At 37.9% G+C, this 12,700-nt stretch overlaps 1 protein-coding gene across 6 annotated transcripts in view; it reads right to left on the bottom strand.

Moving 5' to 3' along the window:
- FNIP1 (folliculin interacting protein 1) overlaps window positions 1-12,700 on the bottom strand; it is a 171,410-nt gene that overhangs the window by 22,070 nt on the left and 136,640 nt on the right. The gene's annotated exons all lie outside the window — the stretch shown is intronic.

Below are 12,700 nucleotides of genomic sequence, written 5' to 3'. Positions count from 1 at the left end.
CATTACTGAGCTAAAAGAGTATCTAGGAGGCCATACTCTCAAGGTTTCTCCAGTCCCTGTCAGGCCAGTAAGTGTGGCTGGTATTTTTTTTGTGAGTTAGAATTTTGTTCTACATTATTCTCCAGCTCTGTCCGGGACCCTCTATTGTGATCCCTGTCAGAGCAGTCAGTGGTGGTAACCGGGCACCATCTAGTTGTACTGAACTCAGTCTGGTGGAGACCATGGTAGTTGTGATCCATTAGTCCTTTGGACTAATCTTTCCCTTGTGCCTTTAGTTTTCTTCATTCTCCCTTACTCCCGAAGGGGTGAGACTAGTAGAGTATCTTAGATGGCTGCTCACAGGCTTTTAAGACCCCAGATGCTACTCACCAAAGGAGAATGCAGAACATTTTCTTTATAAACTGCTAAGCAAATCGGGCTAGATGTTCCCCGAGACCACGGTCCCCACAGTACCCAGCCCAGTAATTCAGTCCCTCAGGGACTCTGGATGTGTCTATGGAGCTTCCATGACCTTGCCTTGTACTCAAGGCATATTTTTAAGATGTCAATTCTTTTCCTTTTACATCAGTATCTACTTAGCAAAGTGTAATATACTCAGCAGACTAAACAACTCCTGACAAGTTGTGACTTAAGAAACTAGTTGATCCCTCAGAATTACAAAATTATGTCCTACTTTCTAGAACCAAACACTAAATCCGCTGCCGCTGAGTCAATTTTGACTCATAGCGACACTACAGCAACCCTATAGGACAGAGCAGAGCTGCCCCATAGGGTTTCCAAGGAGCACCTGGTGGATTCGAACTGCCAACCTTTTGGCTAACAGCCATAGCTCTTAACTACTATGCCACCAGGGTTTCCAAACCCATTGTCATCAAGTTGGTTCCAATTCATAGTGACCCTACAGGACAAGTAAACCTGCCCCATATGGTGTCTAAGAATTGGCTGGTCGATTCGAACTGATGACCTTTTGGTTAGCAGCCAAACGGTTAACAAAAAACCAAAACCAAAACCAAACCCATTCCTGTTGAGTTGATGCCGACTCACAGCGACCCTACTGGACAGAGTAGAACTGCCCCATAGGGTTTCCAAGGAATGCCTGGTGGATTCGAACTGCTGACCTTTTGGTTAGCAGCTGAACTCTTAACCACTACGCCACCAGGGTTTCCAAAGCTTACAGTGCTGCCTAAACAGATCTTTTGGTAATGATGGAAATGTTTCGTATCCATACCATCCAATATGGTAGCTATTAGCCACATGTAGTTATTGAGCCCTTGAAATGTGCCTAGTGAGACTGAGGAACTGAATTCTTAATTTTATTTCATTTTAATGAAATTAAATAAGAATATGTGGCTAGTCCACAATCAACACCCATGGAAGCAGCAGTCAAGAAATCAAAAGACACGTTGCATTGGGCAAATCTGCTGCAAAGGACCTCTCGAAAGTGTTGAAGAGCAAAGATGTCACCTTGAAGACTAAGGTGTCCCTGACCCAAGCCATGGTATTTTCAATCACATCATATGCATGTGAAAGCTGGACAATGAATAAGGAAGACCGAAGAAGAGTTATTAACGCCTTTGAATTGTGGTGTTGGCGAAGAATATTGAATATACCATGGACTGCCAAAAGAACGATCAAATCTGTCTTGGAAGAAGTATAACCAGAATGCTCCTTAGAGGCAAGGATGGCGAGACTGCGTCTTATATACTTTGGACATGTTGTCAGGAGGGATCAGTCCCTGGAGAAGGACACCATCCCTGGCAGAGTACAGGGTCAGCGGAAAAGAGGAAGACCCTCAACGAGGTGGACTGACCCAGTGGCTGCAACAATGAGCTCAAGGATAACAACGATTGTTAAGGATGGCGCAGGACTGGGCAGTGTTTCGTTCTGTTGTGCACAGGGTCGCTGTGAGTCGGAACTGACTCAACGGCACCTAACAGCAACAACATGGCTAGTGGTTGTCGTATTAGACGCTGCAGCTCTATGAAGTTCTCCTAGACCTTCACACTTCCGATACCCTCCTTAGAAAAGGAAAATAATCCTCTTGACTGTACAAGTTTATTGGATCTCAACCCAATAAGGACATATTACAATGGATAAATATGACAAATACAGATCACTTTAACAAGTTCTTAGTAGGATATAAAATTGCTGAGAATTAAAAAATAAAAAGCAATTTAAAATATCGTATAGAGAAAAACATGACTCGAATATAAACTAAGGGTATATGACAATGCTTGTTTTTAAAGCCTGTTAGGAAGTTCTAGATAAAATGGATAACTAAACACAAATGTTTATCCTCTTTCAGTTCTGAGGCCCCAATTAAGGACCTGAAAACAGATAAACGTCTACCACAAACAGAACTGCAGAGGAACTGAGAAAAGTAAAATTAGAGAAATTTAATATAATTTTAGAAGATAAAATATATGGTGGAGTGGTAACTGAGATAGAAAAGTAGAAGAAGCTATAGGTTATAGTGATCACAGAATGGGACTGAACAAAGAAGAGCTAACTGGCCCTGAAAGCAGAAGAGGCTCAGTACTCACAAATGCTTGATAAAGCAAAGGATAAAAGTACAGATATAACACTTAAAACTGGGAGACTAATTAAAGGCCCATAAATAGCTGATGACCCCTACCTCCACCCCACTTCCTCAAAGAATGACTACAGATGCAGCAACTGAATAGCCCAGAAAAATTACTTCCTCCAGCCCTTCCAATGTTTGAATCTACCATAGTACATAAACAGATATGTAGTATATCTCGTGGCATTAGAATTTCCTGAAGGCGGAGGGAGCTGATTAGGAAAAATATGCCTAAAAACATTTCCTCAGGGAGTAATAATGAAAAAGGTTGAGAAACTCAGCCCTAAAGCAAAGGTCACCAGTCAGAAGCTTGATTAGACACCGACTTGCAACCTTCATTTTGGTGTCTTACTCCCAACTGTAAGGCAACTAAAAAACCTTAATACTTAGGGAAAGCCTCCAAGGAGAAAGAAAAAGACAGACAGACCTATAGAAATACACAACTCACACGTGTAAAGTTACCCTAGAGGAAACAGAAATAATTTATAAAACAGAAGAGAACTTTTAAATAAAAATCTAGCATTCATCCTCAAAGAACAATGCAGAGACTCTTTTTTTTTAAAAAAGGGAACAATCTGAAAACAAGAAAGTATGTTTAGAAATTAAAGATTTGCCGAAATGAAAAAAAAATTCATAGAGGGGATAGAAAAAGGACAAAGTAATACACTCAGGGGCAAAAAAAAAAGAGGAGATTCATAAAAGATCAATCCAGGAGTGCTAGTTTCTAACAAAAAGAATTCCAGAAAGAGAAAATAGAGGAAAACAAACTAGAAAATTTACCAGAGCTGAAGGATGAGATAGCGATGTAACTACTGCATCGGGAAACAATAAAAGACTAAACAACACATGTAAAGTCATATATCATAGCAAAAGATATGACCTAAAATTGATAAATCATAGGAGAATAGCATGAAATATACTATTTAGTAATATGGAGATATACAACATTAGAAACAGTTAAGAGTTAAAAAAGAATATTCCTGAAAAATAAGAAAAGAGGATGGGAAGGAATAGAATAGGGTTATTTTTTATTGTTATACATTTCAGTAAAAAAAAAAAAAAAAACCTTTTTTGGATTCTTACCCATGCGTCCATACTTTATGATTAAAAGAAACACTGTACAAATAAATGAATAAGCTGATCAATTAATTCTGTTACGAGTTTTCCATGCCCTTCTTCAGTGTATTACTGTCTACTACAAATCAATGCATCATGGGCCAGGGGCAGATCTCTAACATTAATACAGTGGTCCACAGTAGGCCTTTGCCTTAGTGTTAAAGCATGTGTGCTATGACCTGAGAACATACCAACTGCAAAGAATACAAAGAAATCACACAATAGTGCTTTCCACTATAAACAACTCTACATTGCTTGATGTCACTAACCATCTAGAAACAATAGTGCTTTCTTTCTGCCTTATAATTATGCCCTAACCTTCAATAATTAGAAGGAAAAGCATTTATAGTCATTTGAACCTTTATTTTTCCCAGTCTGTGCCGAGAAAATGAACGAAACCTTCAGCTGAAAATAACCCGTGGACATGATTTAGTCTTCTTTCATATGCAAGAAATCTAAGTAAAAATCCAAGCGCCTCATCTTTGCCAGGCAGTAATGCCAACTAAACATTCTTCTTGGCTTCTGTATACATGTGAATCATTTCCTTCCTCTTCTCAACTACCCCAAATTCATTAATTATTCTTGTTTCAAATAATCACTTAATTAAAAAATTAAGACATACCAATTTCACTGCAGCATTATTCACAGTAACTACAGCTGGAAACAACCCAAGTGTCCATAGACAAGATGAATGGATAAACAGCATGTGCTCTATACATACAATGGATTACTCAGCCATAAAGTTCTGATACATTATACCACATGGACGAACCCTGAAAATACTACACTGAGTGAAACAAGTCAGTGACAAAGAGATAAATATTGTATGATTCCACTTAAATATCTAGAATAGGCAAATGCACAAAGATCAGATAAAATAGTGCTTACTAGGGGATGAGGGAATGGGGAGTTACTGCTTAATGGGTACAGAGTTTCTATACGTACGACACAGTGAACGTAATTACCGTCAACAAAATGAAACTAAAAAATAAAAAAGTTAACTGATAACCTTTAATAATCATTTAATTTAAAATTAAATACATGTCAAAGTACTTCTAGGGTACATTGGTGGGTCAGTGATAGCTTTCACTTTCCATGCTGGAGACCTGGGTTCAATTGCTGGCTAATGCACCTCATGCGGAGCCACCACTAGTCTATCAGTGGTGGTTTGCCTGTCAGTGGTGGTTCATGTGTTGCTATCATGCTGATCAGAAACCCTCATGGCATAGTGGTTAAGAGCTATGGCTGCTAACCAAAAGGTTGGCAGTTGAAATCCACCAGGCACTCCTTGGAAACCCTATTGTTCAGTTCTACTCTGGGTCCTATAGGGTTGCTATGAGTCGGAATCAACTCGAAAGCAATGGGTTTGGTTTTGGTTTTTGTATAATGCTGATCAGATTTCAGCAGAGTTTCCAGACAAAAACAGACCGAGAAGAAAGGCCTGGAAATCTACTTCCAAAAATCAACTAATGACAGTCTGATCCACAACCTATCATGGGGATGGCACAGGCAGTGTTTCATCCCATTGAGCAGGGGGTTGCTGTGAGCTGGGGGCCAGCTTGATAGCAGCTAACAAAAACAAAGTACTTCTAAAGACAGTCCTCTTATTAAACGTTATGAGAAATTATGAAGTATTTTTAAGATATTGTAAGAATGGTTAACTGACTTACAGCCATTCAGAGCTGCACAGTGGCTGAAGTAAAATAATTAAACTACCATATTTTTATGCAAATAATGTGCGCCTTCTACATTTGTTTGCCTACCTCACCCTCCCCCTACTAGGTGTTTTCAAAGCTGGCAAACGTAGAAGGAATACAGTATTTGCTATTTGCGTAAAAGTAAGGTAACACAAAAGAGAGGAGACATATTGTATACTTCCAATGATTCCGTACCTCATAAAAAAAATGATGCTGTAAATTCTGGGCAATCTTAAAATTCTAAGGCTAGACCATGAGCATTACTTAACGCCAAAACAACGGACTCATTGATATTTAATTAAAAATTTTAAAAATAAACATTTTGTTTATATCCTAAAACCAAGATCAGTACTCTGTTAGGAATAATGAGTTGCATGACAGTATTTACTATTCTGGTAACCTCAGCTGGATCTATGATCTGGATCTGGATTTATGTTTCTTTAGAACCCATGCAGAGACTCTTGGCCTTTTGCCACAAAGCTCGTGACTGCAGAAAAGAAACTGCTGATCTCACAGTGTAAGTAACAGCTCCAAGTGCAAGTGTAAAGATTCATAGCTCTGTAACACCACAAAATGGAACACTCAGAAAGAATTTTTTCAGCAAATAGCCAAAATGAATTGCTCAAAACATATACCTGGTCCCAATTCTAGTCCCAATAAAGTCAACTAAATAACTTGAATAAAACCACAACAGTTGTAAACAAATCACCTGACCATTCACTGCACATTTCTTTTGCATTAGAGGCATGGTGTCTACATCAAGAAGAGAAAACCCTTAAGACTCTTTGGTCAAACTTTTGAGTAAACTATAAATTAATTTTAGACAATGATAAGTTTAGAACTTTTCACATTTCTCAAATGCTACTTATATTTATCACAGGCATATTTTACAGGTTTCTGACAGAGAAATCCCTAGACGACTTTGCTGAGTTATGTAGTTCAGCTCAATTTTCCAGTTATGTAAATGGCACAGGACCTGGCTACAAGTGACTGTGTACACAGCAGAGCTATCATGAGGCCCCACCTAATAATATTTTAGTTTATGATATATAATCAAAATGTCTTGGTTTCAATCAATTGTCCAGTTATATAAAAGGCACATGCACTGGCCTACATAAGACTGTGTGCACAGCAAAGCTGTCATGAAACTTAGGAATAAATAACCACTGTACCCAAGCTGATAATATTTTAGTTCATGATATATATACAACACATCTTTGTTTTAATAAAACACAGAAATTTCTCTTGGCTAACACAATCTCTCTCAAGAATATCCAAGCCAAAAAACTCAAAATTTCAAAGCAAAATTACTCTCAAATCCTGACTCTGTCACTACATTAGACCAGCACTAGGCAATGGGGCAGAACAGGAGTAAGATACAGTTTGGTAATTTTTCTCCTTACCAAACACTTTAAACCAGTTATTCCCAATATAGGTTGGGAAAATACAGATACTAAGCCCCAGACCTACTGATTCAAAAGCTAGCAGTTCGGGAAACAGTTTTTATTGTCCAGTGATTGTTAGACAGTTATCTCAGTACCTGAATGGTTTTTGAAAATGACAAGTTAATGATACTGATTTCAGTTCTAAACAAATGTCTAGATCAATTCTGGCTTTAACTGAATTAACATTTCAATTCTACTTCAGTTCAATGTATTCTTACATAAAAATGCTGATTAAAAAATATTGGGACTTCCAGTTTTGGCTCTAACATGCAAAGAGGTTGGAAGTCATGCTCTCATCCTCTCAGCAAGAAAAAAGCTGAACAAAGCGAAAAAACGAATGATCCAAAAGAAAATTGAGGTCATAGGCCAAACCAGCACCCTGAGAACCGGAGAAAAGGCAAACACAAAGAATCACAGCCAAAATCAGCTTACCTAAATCAGAAGCCCCTGGAGCCTCTAACTGGTAGGAACACTTAATGGCAAATGGTTAACAGTAACGGCAAGTTGCTGAAAACTGACTATGATTTAGCTTGAGGGACCTGGGGGACCTGTTATAGGGAACCCCCACATTTTTATGGGTTTTATCTCCAGAAGTCCCACAAGGGTTCTCTCAGTGAACACCTGAGAAAAATGTCCTCGTACTTCAGGCAGTGAAAGGGGAAAAGTAACCATTTTTAAGTTCCCCAAGAGCTTTCTACCTAATCAAGGCCTGGCCTCAAAGAAATCTATTTGCCAGAGCCTTTAAGGTCGCTGAGTCAGAATGAACTTGATGGCAATAGGTTTGGTTTTTTGGTTTTATCTGACCTGGGGGAAGGGCAATTACACACCTCCAGCCTTCTTTAGCCTTCAGGTCTTATATAAAGACAGAAGGGAAAAAAGGCTGTGAAACCCTTCTGAATATCATAGCCTAGGAATTCAGACCTACTAAAAAATCTGACATTTAATCATAAGATTATAGGAAGTTTCCCCTCACTGACACTTGACCACCACATCAACACAACTCCCGTATAATAGTGGATTACAACTAAGAGAGCTACAAGATACAGAATCTATTTAAGAATGAGTTCTAAGGGAAATCCAGGGGATGGGAGTTGAGGATGTGGGGGAGGTTAAAGAAAAGTAAAGACTCTGGCTCTTAAAACATCAAACATTAAACACAGCCCAGCTCCTAGCCAGATTAACACAAAACCTCACATTAAAAGCATGCTGACTTCAGTTCCTATTACCAGATACATCATGTCCGGCTTTTAACAAAAAATTACAAGACATGCTAAAAAAAAAAAAAAAACACAATTTAAGGAAGTATTAGATCCAGATTCAGATATCATACAGATTTTGGAATTATCAGACATGAAATTTAAAATAACTATGATTAATACACTGGCAGCGCTAATGGGAAAAGTAGACAATATGCAAGACCAGATGAGTAACATAACCAGAGAGATGGAAACTCTAAGTAATAACCAAAAGGAAGTGCTAGAAATAAAAAACACTGTAACAGAAATGAAGAATTTCTTTGATGGATGGGCTCATGAGTAGACAGGCCAGGGCTGACGAACGAGTCAGTAAATCTGAAGATACGTCAGTAAAAACTTCCCAAACTGAAATGCAAACAGAAAAGTGAATAAGAAACAAGGAACAGGATATCCAAGAATTATGGGATAATTACAAAAGGTGTAACGTACATATAATGGGGATATCAGAAGGAGAAAAAGTATTTGAAGTAATAACAGCCAAGAACTTTCCAAAATTAACAAGAGATACCAAACTTCAGATCCAGGAAGCTCAGAGAACACCAAGCAGGATAAATATACCAAAAATAAAAAACAAAAGCAAAACAATAAAAAAAGCCTATATTTAGGCATATCATATTAAAACAGTAGAAAATCAAAGACAAAGAAAACTTGAAAAAAGCCACAGGACTAAAACACCTCACCTATAGAGGAACAAATGGAAACCCTGGTGGCGTAGTGGTTAAGTGCTACAGCTGCTAACCAAAAGGTCGGCAGTTCGAATCCAACAGGCACTCCTTGGAAACTCTATGGGGCAGTTCAACCAGAGTAGAACCTCTAGGGTTGCTATGAGTCGGAACTGACTCGACGGCAACGGGTTTGGTTTGATTTCTAGAGGAACAAGAACTACATCAAACTTACCTTTGGAAATCTTACAAGCAAGAAGAGGCGTGGAGAGAAACATTTAAAAGTGTTGAAAGAAAAAAATCACCAACCTAGAATACTGTATCCAGTGAAATTATCCTTCAAAAGCGAAGGGGAAAGAAATACTTTCTCGGACAAACACAAACAGAAGAAACCGTCACCAGAAGAACTGCCTTGCAAGAAAAGTTAAAAGACATTTCTCAGAAAGAAGAAAAATGATACAGGTCAGAAACTAATATCTACATAAAAAAGGAAAAGCATAAGAGAAGAAATAAATGAAGATAAAATCTTTTATTTTTCTCCTTAACTGACCTCATAGATAACTGTTCAAAGTAATGATAGCAACAATGTATCGGGTGATTATAGCTTATGGAAAAGTGAAATGAATGAGAGCAATCTTATAAGGGATAAAAGGGGGAAACTGGAAATATTCTAAGGTATCTGCACTACCCATGAAGCGTTACAGTGTTACTTAAAAGTAGAATTATGTAAGTTATACAGGTATACTACAAATTCTAGGGCAACCATCACCTGTCTGTCAGTTTGCTGTACTGTGGTGGCTTGTGTGCTGCTATAATGCTGGAAGTAATGCCACTGGTATTTCAAACACCAGCAAGGTTACCCACAGCAGACAGGTTTCAGCACAGCTTCCAAACTAAGACTAGGAAGAAAGGCCTGGTAATCTATTGCTGAAAATCAGCCAAGGAAAATTTTATGACTAACAACAACACAACACTGTCTGACATAGTGCTGGAAGATAAATCCCTCAGGTTAGAACATGTTGCTATCAAGTTGATTCTGACTCATAGCGACCCTCTACAGGCTGGGAGGCACTCAAAATACAAACAGGGAAGAGGTGATTCCTCAATATGAGTCAAACTACTTATTGTAAAAAATACTTTTTTTTCCACAACACAATTGAAAACTATTCACATAGACCTTAACTGGATGCATTACACAGGAATCAAATCAACTACATCTGTGGAAAGAGATGATGGAGAAGCTCAATTTCATCAGTTAAGATAAAGCCCGGGGTCGACTGCAGAACATCAACTGCTCACATCCAAGTTCAAGATGAAGCTGAAGAAAATCACAGCAAGTCCTCAAGAGTTAAAAGTACGACCTTGAATATATTCTGTATGAATTTAGAGATCATCTCAAGAATAGATTTGACATACTAAACACTAATGACTGAAGACCAGTCATGGAAAGACATCAAGCACATCATACATGAAGAAAAGTCAAAATTTGTTAAAAAGACGGAAAACAGCAAAATGAATGTCAGAAGAGACTCTGAAAAACTTGCTCCTAAGCACAGAGCAGCTAAAGTGAATGGAAGAAATGATGAAGTAAAAGAGCTGAATAGATTTAAAAGGGCAGTTCACGAAGCCAAGGTAAAGTATTATGATGGAATGTGCAAAGACCTAGAGTTAGAAAACCAAAAGGGAACAACATGAAGCATTTCTCAAGTTTAAAGAACTGAAGAGAAAATTAAAGCCTAAACTTGCATTACTGAAGGATTCCATAGGCGAAAAAACGAATGATGTGGGAAGCATCAAAAGACGATGAAAGGAACACACAGTCATTGCATCAAAAAGAACTGGTTCATGATCAACTATTTCAAGAGATAGCATATGATCAAATGCTGGTACTGAAGGAAGAAGTTCAAGTTGCACTGAAGGTACTGGAGAAAAGCATGCCTCTAGGAATTGACAAAATACCAACTGAGATGCTTCAACAAACAAATACAATGCTGGAAGCACTCACTCACCTATACCAAGAAATTTGGAAGACAGCTACCTGACTGAAAAAGATCCATATTCATGCCCATTCCAAAGGAAGGTGATCAAACAAAATGCAGAAATTATCAAACAATATCATTAATGACACATGCTAGCAAAAGTTTGCTAAAAATAATTTCTAAAAGCCTGCAGCCATATACCAACAGGTAACTGCTGGATTTCAAACCAGATTCAGAAGACGTGGAATGAAGCATATCACTGCTGATGTCAGATGAATCTCGGATGAAAGCAGAGAATATCAGAAAGATGTTTACCTGTGTTTTATCAACCACACAAAGGCATTCGACTTCATGAATCATAGCAAATTATGGATAACATTACAAAGAATTGGAATTTCACAACACTTAATTGTACTCATGCAGAACCCATATATGGATCAAGGGGCAGACATTCAAACAGGACAAGAGGATATCATACGGTTCAAAATTGGAAAAGGTGTGCAGCAGGACTGTATCCTTTCACCTGTCTTATTCAATCTGTGTGCGAAGCAGATAATCCAAGAAGCCAGGCTATATGAAGAAAAACAGCATCAGGACTGGAGGAAAGCTCATTAACAACCTGCAACATGCAGAATACACAACCATGCTCGCAAAAATGATGATGACTTGAAGCATTTACTGATGAAGGTCAAAGACTATACAACGTCCATGGAAACAGAAGTCAAGAAATCAAGTAACATACTAACCAGAAAGCAAACCTGTTGTCACTGAGTAGATTCCGACTCATAGCGACCCTATAGGACAGAGTAGAACTGCCCCATAGAGTTTCCAAGGAGCGGTTGGTGGATTCAAACTGCCAAACTTTTGGTTAGCAGCTGTAGCTCTTAACTACCACCACCAGGGTTTCCAAACAATGTACTACACTGGGCAAATCTGCAAAAGATCTCTTTAAAGTGTTAAAAAGCAAAAATTTCACTTTGATGAGTAAGGTATACCTGACCCAAGCCACGGTCTTTTCAACTGCCTCACATGCAATGTGAAAGCTGGACAATGAAAAGGATGACAGAAGAACAGATGTATTCAAATTGTGGTGTCGGCAAACAATATTGAATATACACCATTCACTGCCAAAAGAAGGAACAAATCAGTCTTAGAGAAAATATAACGAGAACGCTCCTTAGAAATGAGCATGTTGAGACTATGACTTGAATACTTTTGACACGTCATCAGGAAAGGCTAATCGCTAGAAAATAAGAGAAACCTTGAATGACTCCAACATAACAACAATCAGTAAGATGGCACAGAACTAGGTAACGTTTCATTCAACTATACATAAGGTCACAATGAGTCAGAGCCAATAGACAGCATCTAAAAACAACAACAAATTTAAAAATATACGTACAAAATGCATAAGAGGAAAACTATAAAACTCTGATGAAAGAAATAAAAAATTTAAATAAAGAGAGAGATGGTCCATGTTCAAAGATAGGAATACTCAGGATTGTTAAGTTGTCAATTCTTCCCAACTTGTCTATAGATTCAAAGCAATGAACCCAGATACCAGTAAGTATTTTCTGGATATCAACAAACTGATTTTAAAGTTTATATGGAACAGCAAAAGACCCAGAATAGTCAACACAATATTCAAGAATATATATATATGTGAAATAAAGCTATTTATATGTTTTATACTCTTAACTGATAATACAGAATGGCCAAGAAATACCATCTTATTGTTGTTTTGTTTTGTTGTCCCCCACTCACTCCTAATCACAGCACTACAGAAAAAAAGAGAGATGGTTATTTATTATTCTGCCTGTTCAGGGCTGGGTCTTCAGACACCAACATGGGTAACTTCAGAAAATACAGGACAATCAGACCAGAGTTAGAGACTATCTAAGATACACAAAAATGAATAATTCACAACCCCCTAAAACAGAAATGCAAACTTTAATAGTCTTCAG

The sequence above is a fragment of the Loxodonta africana genome, chromosome 2 (assembly GCF_030014295.1).
Source record: "Loxodonta africana isolate mLoxAfr1 chromosome 2, mLoxAfr1.hap2, whole genome shotgun sequence".
Classification (NCBI taxonomy): domain Eukaryota; kingdom Metazoa; phylum Chordata; class Mammalia; order Proboscidea; family Elephantidae; genus Loxodonta; species Loxodonta africana.
The sequence above is the reverse complement of the archived record's forward strand: the minus strand, read 5'-3'. Positions and strand labels throughout refer to the sequence as shown.